This window comes from Galleria mellonella, unplaced genomic scaffold (genome assembly GCF_026898425.1).
Source record: "Galleria mellonella isolate WM207_F2 unplaced genomic scaffold, CSIRO_AGI_GalMel_v1 utg173, whole genome shotgun sequence".
NCBI lineage: Eukaryota > Metazoa > Arthropoda > Insecta > Lepidoptera > Pyralidae > Galleria > Galleria mellonella.
The window spans coordinates 1,345,800-1,366,057 of NW_026442016.1; the positions used below are offsets into that span (position 1 = coordinate 1,345,800).

The window sequence follows — 20,258 nt, forward strand, 5'->3', positions numbered from 1 at the left end:
TCATGTTAAATTTAATAATAAAATACCGATTTATCCCTGTAGGTACGATATGAAATAACAAATATTCGTGGAAGTGTCCCTGTTAGTCATAAGTTTTTGTTGACCGGTCTCTTGGGTAACTTCGATCGTTAATACAACAAGATATCCGGTTAAAGCGGCAAAAACGGCTCAGAGAACATCGTCTCACTTGTAGAGTGAGTTCTTATTCTGAAATATTTTTATTTATTTCGACGAAAACAAAAATGTGCTCTAGCATAGTGGATGTCTAAGTCTCTTAATTAGTACGTTTGTTAGTTTTGTATAGATATGTTGCGCGATATCTTCGCAAATTCTGAACCGATTTTAACAATTATTTTTGAAATCGATAGGGTTTACAATGTTGGTTCCGTAGTAATTTTTCACAATTAAAAATTATGTTTAAATTACTTTTTCAGTATTAGACGATGCTCGTATTTAAGTCCTATTTTAGTTGGTGATGCATTATTCAGTTAATATTAATAATCGACGTTTCGCCCGCCTCGGGCTTGGCATGAATCATGATTTTTTGCTGTCACTTAACAGAAAATCCGCTGGTGTCGGTACACATGTTCTGATATTAGATAGCTAACTCGAAATGAAATGCGAATTTCTCTGCCATTCCTTTTTTGTATTTTAATATATCCTGTCATGTCTGCAAATTGGATTCTTACTCTATATGTATAATCTGTTTCAATAAAACATAATGGAAATATAAATAAATATATAAAACCTGTGAAGTTGTTCTAATAAAAAAAATATCATAGTTACTATTTAAATTGTTTACGTACATATGTTATTGTACATGCATATGGGATTACAATGTTTTATTAATGGGTGATAATGGAATGGTAAACCCGCCTGCGCTATCGGTATACACTGGTGGGGCACCAGTGACAAATAATAAATAAGGATAAAACAAATCAGTTGGCTCATAGTAGATAAATTCATAAAGAATTATTTAAAACGGTTTCCAGGGAGAACAGTATGGAGGTCGACCTGATAGGGTATATTGCTAGCAATAGGACTGTTAGATCCTCAATACTAACAATCCCTTTCCTTCCAGCATTACAATGTTCTCACCTCTGCGCTGGAGAACAACAACACTAACTTCTTCCATTAGACCGCATTCAATGTTTGGTGGCTCGAATTATTGATAATCAGTGCCTTGCTATCCGGCTCGATCCACTGAAGCTGCATAGAGATATTACATCTCTATGTATCTTTTATCGAAATTATGATGGGACTGTGGTTGGTTTGGTTTAATACCTGCTGCTGATTTTCACTATCGTATAATCTGCTATAAACTAAATTTCTATCCCAATCTTCTGGATGAGTGGCGGTCTTCTATTATGCATTTTTCAAGGCACTTTTTTCACGCACAACTACGATTTAGTTTCAATACTCAGCAATAGTACTCCCGAACCGATACGACATCGTAGCTTTCAAGAAAAGAAAATATTCCTTTTTAAAAGGTTAGCAGCACACCTGAAGTTCCTACGGTGTCGCGGGTGCTCATGGGCGACAGTAGTCTCTTACCATCAGGTGGGCTACATGCTTGTTTGCCCCATGTGTTATAAAAAAAAATCAACAATCTTGTACGTATAATACAGGTATAAATAAACGTTACTTATAAGTTTTTTTAACTTATTTATGAATTTAGCTCATTGTAAATACGAAGAGTTCTTATCTATTGGGGCGCGGAGGGTAACCAGACCTGATATACTAAAAGCAAATAAAATTGACTAAAATAAAAGCTCATGTTGTCTTTAACTGTAGTTTAACTACGTCTAAAATGAATGGATAAATATCGTATTACAAATAGGGTTACCATCAGTTCGAATTTATCAGGATATGTCCAAATATTCTGGTGATATTTACTTAAATAAATAATAATAGATACTAGTATTCAATTATTTAAAAATAATACACACTTCCGCCGTGTGTGCTCCACCATAGAATGGGCCACCCCTTCCTTTCCCGTGGGTGTCGTAAGAGGCAACTAAGAAGGGCGAGGGATCGGCAGCAGCGTCCATCTTAAAATATCTCTGAAAGTCTAACTGCGGATGCCAACTCACCTGCCAAGCGTGACAACTACTGGTAAAACTCCCCTTATGGGTAAAGCTTATGTCCAGCAGTGGGCAGTTAACGACTGTAATAATACACACTGACTTTGTAGAGACAATTTTAATGTGTCCTTCTTTTTATCAGAAATTCTCGAAATGGTATTCCTACTCACATAAGATAATGCACTATAAGTTTTTCGTATAATCTCTTCGTTTCCGTGCACAAGGTTCGTCCGCAAAGTTCGGTAGAGGGCTGCAGTGGCTGTGAGCTGCGACTGTGACATTGGCCTACTGACCTGAAACGAACTCGTCTCGCCGCCGTTTGCACAACTGGCTGTAACATTCGAGCACAAATACGCAATGTAGCATAATCGAATGTTATTCAATATACACATAAGTAATATTTTTTTTATTTAATATATTTTTTTTAAACTCGAACATGACTAGAGTTTTTGTTTCTACTAAATATAACTAACAATTCGGCAATTTAGAAATTTTGCTTCTAATTATACTTAAATTTACTAATAGAATTGTAACTAAGCGATGTCTGAACATGGGAAATATTAAAAAAACATATAGAAAGGGGTTTAACAGGAGCAATAGAAGTCAAAACAATATTTTTTAGAATTTTTTCTGTCTGTCTATTTATATATAATGTTGGGACATTATACAAAAACTGCTGCAGCAAATTGAATACGGTTTCACACATAGTGGTATTCCTGAAAGTTTATCTTAAAAACTGGTGTATATTATTATTATTATTGGTGTATACCACTTTGATACGCCTTTTATCGCTGCAGTCTATTTGATTGGCTATCCTATTTCCTAATTCGTGCATACGAATAAGCAAAAACTAGTTACAAAATAATCAACAAAAATTAGCAAATTAAGAAGCGTCATTCCAGCGCCATCTAGAATAATGGTTCTGATTGTGTCTGTAACTTTCTTAAGTTTCTGTTGTCGTGTACGTAATACGAGTAATGTTAGCGAACTCAACGTTAGAATTGTAAAAAGTGACGATTTATAATAGTAGTAGTTTGTAAACAAATCTATAAATAAAGATGATTTATATTCTCTATTCTATTTTCATGTATCTTAAGAATACATACATTGTGGTTACTATTTCATTTACGTACGTCTACGTGGATGCGCGAATATTAAATGAATAGGTAAAGTAGACGGTACCTAGATTCACTTTTATAATTGAATAAGATCTAAGTTTCTTAATCACTTTGGAATGCTTTTCATAAGTAGGGTTTGCTTCGGAAAAATCGGTCGTTGTTTTTTCACTAACTAATTATTAGTAATTTAACTATTCTTTTTTTAATGTATGAACCGAAATGCTAACGAATTGCTAAACTAAGGGTCTTGAATTGGTCTCGAAACTAGTCGAACTTATTCTTATTATTATATTAAAATATATGTGTGCTTACGAATCTTTTAATAAAAAGGTTGCTTAACTAATTTAGAGCACCAAATACTATATCTATAAATAGATTTTGCTTTGCAACAAGCTTTATTTTATTGGCAAAGAGAAATGGTAGCTTCAATCGTCACTGAATTAAGGCACTAGCACAAGAGTTAACGACCTATCAAATTTAAAGAGAATAATATAAATTAATTCGCAGATTCACGGAGATATTGCGATATGTTTATAACATATTAATATGTCTGTAACTGGATGTTTGAACTCGAAAAAAAAATACAAAAAAATCGAGAATCTTCTCATTTGGGTTTTGTTAAAATGACTAGGATAATCCTATCTTATAAACCGACTGTACTGCTGATTTTGTATAGTGACCTAGTTAACGTCACACAAACATTTTGCAAACATACAACATTAAAATTTTAATAAGCTGGTTTTTTGGTTCAATGTCGCATGCGTTACATAATATTTATATCGCGGAGAATATTTTATATTTAGATGATGTAATCAATTTGAATAATCGACATAATCCATAATATTGTGGTTCGTTTTGTTTCTCATAATCTCCGATCCTATTGTAATCCTACTAATGTGTGTGTGAAACTTTATAAAGATGTTTGTATTGAATGTTTGTCATTCAGCCACTCTTAAACGGCTCGACCGATTTGAATAAAATTTAGTACACGGGTAGGTTATATCCTATCTTAAAATTTTTTTTATACAACTTAGAATGGCAAACAAGCTGACGGCCCACCTGATGGAAAGTGGTAACCGTCGGCTATAGACATGAGCGGTACCATGGACATAACAGAGTATACTGTTTCGCCCATGATACCTCCCATGCGTTGCCATTCCTGAGGACTCAGATGTTATTCTTCTGTACCCTGTATATTCACGCCATATCCCACCCTTCAAATCGAAACGCAGCCATGCAAATATAACTGCTTCACAGTAGAAACACGAATGGGACAGAGGTACCCAAGCAATCGACTTTTGTACAAAGACTCCCTCTGGTAATATAAGATTATTTATTTATTTAAGATACACCAACAATATATTTACAATAATTATACAGAATAAGTACAATGCTATTAGCTTAATGAACATATCAATTAGAGGCCTATACAGCTTTCATTGGTAAGTAGGACAGTAATATTTATTTATTACATACTAATTTAAATTGGAAAAGCCGCGAAAATAATTTACTATCCTCAATCATAGATTGATGATGAAATCTATGTTAAATAGATAATTTATGCAGTTTCCTGATACAGAAAAACATGTAGATTATTATGTCAAGGTTTAGCAAATCAATGACCTGGTCAGTATTCATGACGTTTGAATACCTACTAATATATAAATGTGAATGTTTGGACTCAACAGCGGCGCATAAACCGCTGAACAATGTTTGAATGCAATATAATACATAAATACACGTAGACAGTATTTTAGATTATAGCTAGTCTATAATATGGTATTAATTTTTATGTATTTTCTTCGTTAAATTAGCTCCTACTTTAATTAATTGCCGCCATGTGATCCCAGCCATAGAACAGGTTCCACCTGTTCCTTTCCCGTGGGCGTCGTAAGCCACTAAGGGTACTTAATAGTCGAAGGGATGGGCAATAGAGTCCTTCTTTTAACGTCACCAAAGGGAAACTGCGGTTGCCAATTCGCCTGCCAAGCATGGCAACTACTGGTAAAACTCCCCTTATGGATACGGTCTATGTTCAGCAGTGGACGACCAACGACTGATATAATAATAATATAATAAATAATTCTCGTAAACAAAGGTTATAAAATTTTTAAATTTACTGAAATGAATGAGTTTATTTCCTTAAATTGTCTTCATTAATTATATTACAATCTTAAAATTATTAACATAGGCCACGTAGTACTGTTTGACATTTGTTTATTTGCTTTAAGCAATGTAGGCATGTAAATATTTAATCTTTTTTATTTAACTCCTCCTTCATAGTTTGCTTGTCTATCTATGCCGCTATTGAGACGATATTATTTGGAGCGTAGGTATAGATTATAAAACATAATATTTGGAGCGTAGGTATGGATTATAAAACATAATAGTCACTACGTAGAACAGCCTTGTCTTTTTGTCTTCAATCTAATCCATTACAATTTGGAGTAAGTACTCCTACATTCTTAATGTTTCTTGGAAATGGAAGTTTGATGTGTCTTTATCATTCAACGAGTGTAAAAACAAAGGCAAAAATATTATTACATATATAAACGCACTCTTAGTAAAATAATCTTTTTCAATCTACTTCAAAAAGAAGAGGTTCTCAATTTCGGCCGTATTTTTATATCTAAATGTATATAAGTACTTTCAAATGAATCTCATAAAAAAATAGAAAAAAAAAATAAAAAAAAGTTTAGTTCTCAAAATACAATAACTGATTTCGTCAACATTAAAATGGATATTTTTTTGTGAAAAAAATCTTAAATTATAATACTGTTTAGTTGGGGTAAATTTTGAGCAATTGTATGCAAGTTTGGCTAAGCTTTGTCAAATTGGTTACATTTATTGGGAGTAATAAAATCTATATAACAATACATTACAAGTATTGCCCGTCGCCGCGCCGGGTACAATTTGCCCATTCCAGCGGGACTGAAACCGTGTAAATGACTAATCCAGTAACTGGACTGGCGGTCAATGCATTCCAGTGCTTGCTTAGGTTATTTCAATTACGTTTCACCGCTGGATTCCACCGTCGTATTGAACGTTACTGGAATAATGCAAATTGAACCGAAAGCAAGAATTCTTCATTTAATTCAAATTATAAACCTTTGCTCTAGTACTTTCTTGTATTTAAGCAAACGTGTTTAAGTAACTATAGTATGAATAGAAAATATATTTAAATGCAAGAACTTAATACATGTAATCATCTATTTTTATTTGTACAAAAGTCATTTGCTTGACTAAGTCTGTCCCATTCGTGAAGCAATTGTTTGAATGCAGTTTGAAAGGCTGGCATACCTCGCCAATGTATTTACCTGTAATTTCACTGTACCCAGGTATAGAGTCATAATAACTTAGTCCCCAGGTATCTTTTTTTTTGATGATAATGGAATGGTAACTCCGCCTGCGCTATCGGTTCGGTATACACTGGCGAGACACCAGTGCGGTATGATAAGTGAAGATGAAACAGGTCAGTTAGCCCATCATGACAAATTCACCAATGAATCAATCACGGTGGTTAAATATTTTAATGATGGTTAACCGCGAAGACGCGGAAAAAAAATTTTAATTATAATTTAGTCGACCTGATAATGTAAATATGCCTTATCATGTGGACCTCCTCGCGGATCCTCCTAGCAATAGCTAGTAAAAGGGTTGATAATCCCTATTACCAACAATCCCTTTTCCCCCCAGTCCTCAGGTATTATCGACAACACAACATACTCTGTTATGTCCACGGTACTGTTCACGTGTGTAAGCGACGGTTAACAGTTTCCATCAGGTGGGCCGTCTGTTTGTTTGCCATTCTAAGTTGCAAAACAAATATCTCTGACAAACTTATATACAATATTAAATACATTATGTAAGGTAAATATTCGTATTTATAATACCACTATTTATAAATAACGAGTAGGTATACAAATGTTTAGTCGTCTATATCAAATAACATTTATTATTAAAATATTATGAATACTGTAGTCTAATATTTAAATAAAGTTGTAGTAATATGATATACCTATGTAATCATCGTATCGTATTATGTAATTGATCGTGTGTGGGAAATGACAAGTAATTAAATTATTATAACTCTAATAAGCTATTTATACTTATTATACTTAATGAATAATTTATACTTAATGAAAGGGAATGTCTGTTAGTATTTTAATAATTATCTGAATGAATAAACACCATAGTTCATTAGGGATCACATTTTATTACCGCGTGCAAATCCATAGACCGTAAAGTCTTTTTTTTTTAATGGGTGAGAATGAAATGGTAACCTTGCCTACGCTATCGGTATACGCGTGAAAGAAAAAGACGATGAAAGCAGGTCCCTCGTGATGAATTTAACAATAATTAATCACGTTGGTTTCCGGGGAAAACCGCGTGGTGGTCGACATGATAGGGTATATTGCTTGCAATGGAGCTGTTAGACCCCATTACTAACAATCCCTTTCCTCCTAGTAATGTAGTGTGACAGTGTAAGGGACAACCAATGGTCCAACGCATTTGACGTGTCCTGAATAATTACAATTCGGCAAGCATTGTTTTGTATAGACGTGTCCGTTAGGTGACTTACAGAAAAGTTTTTTAGATTGTGTTAGTATTTTCGTGGCAACTGGTGGGTGGGAGCTACGTTATCATTAAAATGGCCTACGCATGGCGAGACGAATTTCACCGTTGTTTTGTTTGCCGGCTATTTGCCAAGTTGTGACGGATTTGTGTGCGTAAAAGAACAAAGAGCATAGAACAAGAACTAGTACATAGAGCATATCGGTTCGGACTAGAAAAAATACAACGGCGTGTACAATTAATAGTTTTCAATTTAAATTCTTAACTATTACTATTATGTTGGATATAATTTTTTAATTGCTGAATTCACATGTCTTAATTCGAATCTAACTCCAGTAGGTAACAACGGTAGGTCGATTATCGTCTTGGATGTATTGAAGGTAACGCTTTATAATTATTCATTATTTTTTCGAATTATATATTGATTTATCAAATATGAATCAATAAATAATTCGAAGGATTTAATATGAAAATTAAATAAGAAGAATCAGAATACAGATATTGAATTAAAATGTCGTAATTACATTTGTCTGTGATTCAGAGTTGTAACACGTCGAGAAGTTGGAAATAGCATTACAATTGATGGTTTCAAAAGAGTTTAATGCGCGAAGAGATGTATTAATATTGTAACATCATTTAATAGTGACATGCGTAGTCTAAATATATTTAAATTTCAGTGTCACAATGTTCATTGACGCTAATTTCAGAAACTGCTCAATCGATTTTAATTAAATAATCGTAAATGTGTATTCTTTTCTCCCATTTAACATATAGGGTAGTTTTTACCTCGATACGGAAAAAAAAACTAAGAAAAGGATGTGGTAAGTGGCGGTAGGGGGCGACGTTTGTCGGGATAACTAGTTTCTATATAAATTGAAGTGCTTTCGTTGTTTATAGCACCTCAAATTAAGATGTTAATTTTGTTATAAATAAGCAACAAATTCGCCCACGTGAACCAATACATAAAATATCCTATATGCTAATTTAAGATAGAATCAATCTGTATACTAAATTTCATTCGCATTCGTTCAGTAGTTTTTACGTAAAATGTTTATTTACATCTATTTACACGATTTCGCATTTATAATAGTATTTATTTAGTAATAACTAAATATTTAAATATCGATTGTACTCACAATTGATATTTATATACTGGCAATTAAGAATATACATAATATATTGCAGGTATAATCAAAATTGTTTGTTTAATTAAATTAAAGTATTTTTTTTCCACGTACAAACTTGTCCGAGTTGATTTGAACAATCTCGACTTGCAGGCGTGACCTACTGACATACAAACAACTGGTGAAGGAAAACAACATACTAGCGTGTCTCGAATCTCGATAGTCCACTGAACATCGTGATTGCTTTCCTAAAGGTTGATTTAATTGACAAAGCTATTACGGCAATTATTTTGATGGATAAATAAACAAATGCGCATAGTTGTTTATACTTAAGTAAACTATTGTTAATAAGGAAGATATTAAGGTAATTTCGTTAGGGTATTATCTTTCTAATATATGTATTTAAATTTTCAATCGATTTCAAAAAAAGAGATTTTTTATGACCTCATAACTAGGTCGTTTATGAACTGATTTGGAAAATTATTTTTTTATATGGAAATACTTTTTATAAAGGAATATATACTTTCAGATTGATCCCACAGAAATTTTATAAAATCAGGTTTATAGTTTGGGGTTTAAATTAAAATAACTGGCATTGCCACCATTGAATGCCGTGGTTTTTTTTTTTTTGTGAAACCAAGTTTATTTTTAATTATTGATATAGCTTAAAATTCTAATAAAATCTATTTTTTTTATACAACTTAGAATGGTATACAAGCTGACGGCCCACCTGATAGAAAGTGGTAACCGTCGCCTATAGACATGAGCAGTACCATGGACATAACAAAGTATACTGTTTCGCCCATGATACCCCCATGCGTTGCCATTCCTGAGTACTCAGGTGTTATTCCTCTGTACCCTGTAAATTCACGCCACGCCAAATCTGTTTTCACTAAAGCATTTTCGGACTTACAAAATAAAAATTACAGTACTAGGTATTAAAATTATAATGGTATTATCATAAGTAGAATACTTATTTCAAAAATTTTAATAAATTTTTGGAATTAATTTTGCCTATTAATCGACTTAGATTAAGAAGAAAGGAAATAAGTATATTTCATTATTTTATTATATCACAAGTATAAATGGCATGTCTGAAAATCAAGTTTATAAACCTAGGTAGATACTACAATAGTTAGATTAATTTCTGAAGTAAAACGTTGGAGACATTCCAAATAGACGAGCTCTAGATGTTACAATCCCAAAATAAACCACTGTTGGAATTTTAATCCATTCTATTTGTATAAGTATAGGTAATTCGAAAATGTCGAATTCAAATTACTTATTCATTAGATATTCTAAACACATTATCTTTATGCATATTATATTCGTATAATATATATAGATATGAACACAAAAATATGCCTTAAAAATCTTTAAAAAGTAGACGAAAAATTTAATCCTATCGCTTAAAATTGCAATTTCAATTTTTTAAGGATACTTTAAATATGCCTCGCTTAATTATATTGTGATAAGATTATCATATGCGAAATATTTGGACATATTATCATCTATGAGCCCTTTGCTTGGTTTGGGTAGATTTCGGGCCAAACATTTTTTTATCCAATTTTTCATTATCCTTACGTAACTAGATAGATGCGTACAATAATACCAGCCTGAGGAAATTGCATTGTGCATAATATAATTCCCACTTGTGTAAACAATTCGTGATTACATATGTGGATTTGTTTGTATGAAATTAACTATTATTGTTATATATTAAAATACCTACACTATTGTATACAGTAAAGAGCATTCAACTTGACAATGTTGAAGAAATACAAACAGTACGTATAAACAGATCACACTGCCGATTAATGGACGAAAGTGATAACAAGGAAATAATATGGAAAGTTAAACATTAACCGTTTCATGTTAGTCGGTCGCCGTTCATAAACAATGCAGATCTAATTATAGAGGGCGTTAGCGCGGGCCGAACAGAAAATAGAACGTGAATGTGGGACACAGGCGCGCCCGCGCATTTACCGGCGATGCTACTCAAATATACACTGCATACTAAATTAGCTGGGTGTTGAATGATATCTTACTGGTACATTATACCTAAGCAGTTATGCCACAGTACAAGCAATAGTAAGTACTATTCTATACAGTATGAATAGTCCCTTATCTCGAGCTGACCTCGTTTTGTCCCCCTGCCCTTTCTGTTAGATACGATTCTGTACGATTGTTTGAATACATCAACTTTTTGAATAATTAAAGATTGTCTCCCAAAAAAAAAAAAAACTATTTCAATTGTAACAAAACCAATTGTTTTGTTTTAAAAATTAAATCATTGAACCGACTTTGATAACATTTCTAAGAAATATCTATTTATGTTTCTGTACTATATATTTATTAAACTAAAAATTTAAAGATTGTAGAATAAAAACTAAAACATAAAATCAGATATATTCCTGTCCGATATAACCACATAGTATCCGCCATTTAAGCTATGAATAACATCACAGACGTCACAATATATACTGTGCTGCCCACGTCACTAATAAGGACTTATTTTCGTATTTTCCCTTTACAAGTTCTGAACGTTATTGCTTCTTTCCAAATTTCATGATTCTATGTCAACTGAAGTATCCTATAGGTTTTATTTTTCTTGTAATTGTTAAAATAATGCTTTAAATGGACGTATCTTTTGATTATGTTGACTTAGAAGTTGTTTTTTACAGCATCAAGAGATTACAGACTTGAGTTTGATATTAATTTCAGCTTGATACCTCCACGCATATCACGTAGAAAAAACATGATATCCTATAAATGTTCCGTTTTTCCTTTTAAAGCAAGGAACTCTTAAAAATGAAAATCTTTCTAATATAATAAAACTATAATACAGACGATATCTGTAGGTACATGGAATATATTTAAGTAAGATATAGCTATTAAATTAACAAATAAAATATCAATAAATGTCAGTATCTACTTCAGTACTGACTAATTTAGGATTTGTATGACTACATAGACATTTAATGCTGAATTGAATGGAAATAAATGATATTGTAAATCGCCTAAATATGCCTATATGCTAGGCTTGTAACAGTACAAAGTGTAGTGGGCAAAAGGTAAATTTCTAACATTACGATTAGGTTTACGTTTACCATCAGGTGGGCCGTATGCTTGTTTGTCACCTCAGTGGTATAAAAAGAAAAGTTTTTATAGGGTTTATAAAAAACTTAAAACAACATTGAAATTGAACAAAATCGTTGAAATTTGTAGTTATAATTGTCGAAAATGTCGGAAGTCTGACTGTTTTATTGTGGTAATTGATTGCGTGGGTTATTAAGAATAGCTATCTTATCAAATAACCTTGTGTAGCTTAGTAGTAGTGTAATTATTATTACAAATATATGTGTATGTACAATTACTTAGTTTTACAGTTTAATAACGTTAACCAGCGCTCTGACAATAAAGTAAAATTGTCAAATTTGGCGTTCTCGATTAACATTATTTGTTAAATTAATACTACTATTACTGATTTGTTTGCAATTTTCATCTTAATAATTATTATGTTGTTTGTATAATGTAATTGTATTGTATTATTATAAAGTAATTAATTAATTAATAATATTTGTACGCTTTATGATGGTAAAACATAGCGTCTACAAAATCAAACTTATAACTATACCTATGTCAAATAAATGAGCGATAGATTTTTTTATACAACTTAGAATGGCAAACAAGCTGACGGCCCACCTGATGGAAAGTGGTAATCGTCGCCTATAGACATGAGCAGTACCATAGTCATAACAGAGTATACTGTTTCGCCCATGATACCACCCCATGCGTTGCCATTCCTGAGGACTCGAGTGTTATTCTTCTGTACCCTGTAAATTCACTACCATATCCCACCTTTCAAACCGAAACACAGCCAAATAGAATAGAAGCACGAATGATTGATAAATTAATGCTACCCATCTATCTATTTTCACTTTAAATACCTTGTGGGATAGGTAAAAGAAACAGTGTACCAAAGACCTCTGTTCTTACATACATATCTTGCTTCTTTCTCTTTCATGACTCGTTCTCATGCATGCACGCCGCTTTTGTAGACTCTTGTCTTCTCTTTCAGACAAAACACGATCTATCTGATCAGAATAGGTTTTTTTGTCTGCGCTAACTGTATACGCTGGCGGGTAGCAGCAAAAGCAGATCAGTAAGCCCAACAATCCTTTGCCCTCCTCCCCTCCCAATAATTTTGTTAGCCCATCGTGATGAACACCTGGAACATGAGGTGGCACGATGGTTTTCAGGGATAACCATAGGAAGGTCGACCTGACGAGGTCTCTTGCTAGCAATGGGATTAGTAATCTGCATTAACTAACAATCCAATACAATATTTTTTAACAATATTCTCGATATGAGTGTGGCAGTCGGAATTAAATAGGTGTCTATTTTGAAAAACAGTTAAACTATTTTCAATATTTCTGATTATTAAAAAAAAACTGTTCTGATAGCTGAACAATTTGTGCTGATTGTTTCTTGTAATTGTTTATATTTATAATAAGTTTACTATTATAATCTTTTGGAGGAAACAATATAGAGTATCTCTATATATATTACAATACACTCGGCAACGTGTTCTTTTTTTATAATGAATGATAATGGAATGGCAACCCCGCCCGCGCTAACGGTATACGCTGGCGGGACACCAGTGAGGGATGATAGGTGAGGATGAAGAGGCAGGTCAGTTAGCCCATCGTGATAAATACACTTGGAATTCAGCACGATGGTTTCCAGAGGGGACCACGGGGAGGTCGACCTGTTAGGGTATATTGTTAGCAATGGGACTGATAATCCACATTACTAACAATCCCCCCCCCCCCCCCTCGGCAACGAGTTACGTTCATTACAATGGCAACAATATGAAATTCTAGGTCCATACAACCTCTCCCCCACCACATATATGTATCAATTAATTTTTATTTGTAAAATGTCGAGAAAATCAATTAAATGTACCTTCTCGTATAGACAGATATAAGTATAATTTATTTGTAGCATACAAGCGAGGCATGAGGGTGAGGGTACGTCGATGTAATTTTCACTCCCTGTCCATTCCCCGATGTAGGTGATGTGGCACGAGGGAAATTGTTTATTTAGCATCGCTGTACGAAATTACAACGGTTATGTGCTTTTACGAATTAAACAAGCATATTTTTATATTTGTTACCTATGTATCTCGTGTTTCACTAACCTTCACTCTAACGGTAAAGCCGTGATTTTGATTCTGATTAATAAAACTACAATTTATGATTAATTCTACTTATGGTTATAGTAAAAGTAAAGTGTAAAATTTATTTCATTTTATATGATTTGAATATATTTTTATCAAGTTTATATTTTATTCTTTATTCAATTTACTTTGTACAAATGTCGCTTAAATTAACATAAATAAACTAATTAATTATTAGGAAAAATATATATATATATATATATATATATATATATATATATATATATATATATATATATATATATATATATATATATATATAAAGTATAAATCTTTTATTTCAGACAAAGGAGTCCATTTAATTATAGCCAGCGGTAAATGTTTACTAAATGAAGTGTTTATTTTCTTGTGTTAATCATGTTATTATTTGGATTTGGATGTATAATTGTCAGAAATATAAATTCCAAATTATAACCATAAAGAAATGCCACGTCTGTATGTCGGATTTTTCTTTGATCTCACCTAAATATGAAAGATCAAAGAGATTCACACCGTCACATTCGCAATATACGTACCTACCTAAGTCCATATGAGTTTTTGAGTTGAAAGAATCACGCTCATGTCTCCAGTACCCGGAATGAGGGGAATGTTCAACAATGGGGACTAGTGGGCCCATTGTTAGCATTTGTTACCCCGTCAGGTGGACCTTCGTATCTACGACTTCGGTAAAACGTCTACGACGGCTTCCGGGAGGAACCATGTGGAGATCGATTTCACGGAGTTAATTGTTAGCAATGGGATCGTTACTACCCACTACTAACAAATTCTATTGCGTAGATTAGGTACCTAATATTGTTTAAACTCTACTATTACCTTGCGTAATTTTATATATGTTTCTACCTACATACAAATTTATTTAAATTTAATTTTAACACAACTACTAATATAAGTATGATATCATCTGTTGATTCAAGTTTCAAAATACAAATTACAAAGACGTTTAAACCGAATGTAGATACTTATAGTTCAGTTAGTGTGACAAAAAGTAGGTACAGACTTCGTATATTACGATTCACCTTGTTTCGCGCGGCCCGCGGGGGCAATGACCCGACACAGCTGTGAGCGTTGTAGTGTGTGTGTGTAAATATAGTTCGAACATAGATCTAACCGCTTTGCGTTGACGAAAATCGCTTTTCCATAGTGCACTTGATATGTATGTGTATGTATACTTCTAATGTGTTTATCCGCCCTAAAATTGTAGAAATAAATATATAAACTAAATAAATAATTAATCAAATAGTAAAGAAGTCTACCAATTTGGTGAATTTGGTCGGAGATGATCAGTCAATTAAAGATGGCGTGGGCGTGGGTTGAGGAACATCCGGCAGGGAAAAATTATAATTATGTCTGTTACAAAAACGTATAAATAAAGGATCTTTTTTTACTGAAGTCTGTTTAAGTGCATACACTCCATATGGAAGAGGATGGGTTAGAAAAAAGTTTTAAATTAGGATAATTCTGCAGAGATCGAACAAAATTTTCAGTACAACTGCATCGAAACATTTGCTACCTACCTAGATAACTGGGTAGGAGAAGGCATTGTTAGTAATGGATTAGTTGCTCCATTGCTAGCAATATACCCTGTCAGGTCGACCTCCTCGTGGTTCCCCCTGGAAAACATCGTGATTGATTTATTGTTAGATTCGTAACTAACCTGTTTCATCCTCACCTATCATCCCTCACTGCTGCCCCGCCAGTGTATACCGATAGCGCAGGCGGGGTTACCATTCCATTATCATCCATTAAAAAAAACCTAAATATATGGTTATAATATATATTTCCTGATAAAAGTAAAATAGATCTATTTGCGCTAACGATTGGTAGATGCAAATGGAGTTTTTTTTTTTTTTGGATGAAAATGGAATGGTTTTTTTACGCTGTAACAATGAAAATGAAAACAAGTTGCCCATCATGACGAATTCATCAGGTATTAACCATGATAGTTTCCAGGGGGAACCACGAGGAGGTCGACCTGGTTGGATATATTGCTAGCAATTGGATTTTTAGTCTCCATTACTAACAATCCCTTACCCCCCATGCAAATGAAGTTAGGTCGGTTGTCAGTAACGCATTCATCGGGAATTCACTACGATTATTTCCAGAGTTAATCGCAGGGTATAATACAGGCAATGAGGCTACCCGATGTTTAAAGTTATCACGTGTTTTTTTGGAAAGAAAGGAATAGAAAGTTGTCATTGTAAAATGTCTCAAATTATTATCATTAATTAAAATATTTATTATGCCTATTACACACATGTCTCAGTAATTACTTAATCAATTGTAAACATAATTCACAACACAAAAAGGACACCAGGGGACACCCTGTCTATTGTATATTTTCTATTCATCGAAAACGATTTATAAGTCAATACGCATAATGTACTGAATCGTTTGTCAACGAACGCCAGATTTGGGTCAATGTCCGTCTACATTAGTGCTAGGGTTATCAACTGTCCTACTGGTTTGGTCACATTAGTTATTAGATTTTAATTTGTTATATATTCATTATATAATTATAATAGATGCATAAGTCGTTTATTTGTCCTCTCATAAATCTTGTAAGACCGCATGACGCTTTTTTTTATTTATATAAATTAATGTACATATTAAAATTTTATATTTTTTTATTTCAGGTTCTGGAGGGGTTGAAACCGAAGTCATGAACGCAAATATAGGCTGTCATTCACATCAAGCAGGATAGCTCTTATCAAAGGTAATATATATTTATTATTATTTTATTTGAGATAATTTTTGAGTTATGGCAGTGGCCTAAGAGGTTCTTCTAGAACAATGAGAATCTTGACAACAGATAATTCAAATCAAGAGTCGCTTTGCTTTTTCCTAGGAGAACGAAAGAATATCTAAATTTCAGTCACCTTATATTTAGGAGAGGATTGTATTTGGAAATGGCAAACAACGATAACCATTGACTATTGATAATAATACCATTAAAATATATTGTATTCATTGACAACCCTCATGTTAAGGTCTTATCCTGTGTCACTGTTTGACTATGGTTGTCAACGGACCTTTGCAAACAAAGAGTAACAGATTTATCTTTATATGTCACTAAATATTAGAAAAGGAGCACATCCTTAACATGGTTAGAAAGTAATATATATGTATTTTATTTTCGGTGTATAAAAGAAGATTTAATTCTACCTCTTGTCGTGGGATTCGTTTAGTGTGCTAGTTTCAAATTCGTTAATCATAATGCTTTATAATTTGGCCTTGACCGTTTCTACTATTACACCACGGAAATCGTATTGAAGTTCAAAGCGTACGTGATGATTTGATCGTCATTTATAATACTAACTCATATAAATTAAATAAATGATTGTTATTGATTTTAACATATTTTTTATGTCTAGTTATTAACATAATATAATTGTATAATTTTTTTATTATTATATCGTAACGGTAAAATCTTGCAATATCGTGAGAGGTACACCATGGTAAATTATAAAAATACCCAATACAATAAGTTATTACTTGAACATGTTTAAACTTTGTTAAAGATATGGAAAAAGAGACGCCACGGAGTTTCACAATCACTGCAGTGTCTATGTACTGTACAGATAACATAATAATACTGTTTATATTACTAGCAGCCTAGGTAGCTCGTAACGGAATCTATTCAAGTGCAGAACGTAATTGCATATTGTGATGCACGGATGCATGCATGCAATTTTACTTTACATAAATATAAAACGTTGCTACTATTACTGGAGTTGCCTTATAATGCGGCAAATAAAACTATCGTAAGTAATAATTGTACTATAATACTGTATTAAATATTTATTTACGTTATAAGTGTTACCTGTTTTCTATATCTCTCTTTTGGACTAGATAGAATTCCTAGTGAGGTAGGGCTACTATTCCACTATCATCTATTAAAAAAAAAAAACCAAAATTATGTAAGTAAAGCCGTTATAAATAAATATAATATGGATGCGACATTCAGAATTCAAAACATTTATTCTTTCTTTCTTTTATTCTTTATTGTACACAAAACATAATGTTAACCACAATTCATTGGAAACATAATGTACAAAGGCGAGCTTATCTCTAATAAGAGATTTCTTCCAGCAAACCTTTTCATGTAAATTGTATGTTATTTTAAAAGTATTTTATTTATTTATATTTCTAAAGACAAAAAGTACGCAATGTATTATGTGAGTACTATTACTCGTGTATCTATCTATATAGATAATACATATTTTTATCCTAGAAGTACTATGTAGGTTAATCAAAGACAAAAAAATAATTACAACATTTATGTGATAAGATTCTGATAAGTTATCGATTTCCGTAATATAATGATTAATTGCTTACCTATTTGTATAGAGTCGTTGTATATAAATATAATAATGTTCAGTTCACTGGTCTTATCAAATATAATTGGAGACGCAAATCGACAAGTGGATAGGTAGTGTAAAAACCTTTCTTAGTTGGTTGGTCTTACTTAGTTGGTAATATTTTATTTAACACTCCTGCTCTGAGGGGAAAGGGATTGTTAGTAATGGAGACTGAGAATCCCATTGCTAGCAATACACCCAACCAGGTCGACCAGGAGGTCGACCTGGTTGGGTGTATTGCTAGCAAGTTGGGTATATTACCGGGTATAGAACCGCGAGGACGCGGTTCCCCCTGGAAACTGTCATGGTTAATTCCTGATGAATTCATCATGATGGGCTAACTGGCCTGTTTTCATTCTCATCTATCACCCTTCACTGGTGCTCCGCCAGTATATCCCGTTAGCGCAGGCGGAATTACCATACCATTTTCACCCATCAAGAAAAAATACACCTGCTCTTGCAAGCTTCGATTAGAAACAGTTTACCTATCATCAGATCATTTGTACATTTGCTTTCCATCATTCTAGCGTATAAAAATTTTAGAAGAGTTAATAAATAAATAAGTGTGATAAAATAGTCGAAACATGTATTAGAATTTCTTTAATAGTGCTATTAGATCAATAAAATTCAATCGTACTATGTCGTTTAATATTAAAATAGAAAAAAAAATTGGTTATCAGCTAGCCACGTCAAGGTCGAACGAGGTTATATATGCGGAACATGCGAACGAACAAGAACAGCTTAGTATTTATTACACAATACGCGTTCATCAAATAAAAATAAAAATGTCAAAAATGTTATTTTAGGGTCCTATGGGAATTCAATAAATAGGTATTCTATATATGCCTTGCTTGCAAATGTACTATAAGTATATATAGTAATATATTGTCCGTACTTATTGCACAGTGTCTGAATAATTATGTCAAGTACACGACACCTGTTAAAACACAGCAAAGTGACAATTTTCAGTTTGTAATTCTATTTTATTTTTACCTATTATAGTTTTCAAGATAGAAAAATGGAAGAAGCAATTATATAAAAAAATATCATACTACACAGCTAAAAGATGACTATACAGCAAAACCTCAGAACTACACGTAAACTGATACGGAACAAAAACACTGCAACAATAACATTAATTTATAAGTTGGCCTGAAATACCACAACCAAATCGTTGTTTTTTATTTTGTTTACAATATATCTCTATCGATAATTGTTAACGTTTTTTACTCATAGCACAAAACTTGATTTAGTCAGATACGTTTTATTTAACGGACGTTATATACTGAATATTACGTGTACTTACATGAACAAAATTTATACAGCTATATTTAAAAGCTGCTAACGAACTCTGTGATATGTATTTATCTTAAGTCGACGTCTGAGGACTCTGAAACCTAATGTACAGCGTAATTCACACGAAACAATGAGCACTTGTACAACGGGAACTTTGCCAAATCGTCTTTGAAGCGACGTGTCCAGATAAAGAGTGACGCTACTCTGTTATGTGGTTACAAAGTAACTTCCGTCGATAAAAATGATCTGAGAATAAAATATCCACAACAACACGTTTGATGATAAGCATTCCTACTCGGAATACATTTTATTATACATATAGAGCACAAGTATTTATAATAAGTAAATTTTGCTCTTTAAAAATTATGACTTCAATCGTAACACAAGGGGGGGGGGTAAGGAATACACCCTGTATTGCTAGCAATAGGACTGCTAGATATACTTAGGTAGGGCAACTTCCA

General features: G+C 32.8%; 1 protein-coding gene across 2 annotated transcripts in view; it reads left to right on the plus strand.

Moving 5' to 3' along the window:
- The window catches only part of LOC113515352 (uncharacterized), a 76,746-nt gene that overhangs the window by 44,412 nt on the left and 12,076 nt on the right, over nucleotides 1-20,258 (plus strand). For both annotated transcript variants that reach the window (XM_026899521.3, XM_026899522.3), the window contains one exon: nucleotides 16,777-16,856. The gene's annotated coding sequence lies outside the window, so the exon portion shown is untranslated. The remainder of the gene's footprint in view (nucleotides 1-16,776; nucleotides 16,857-20,258) is intronic.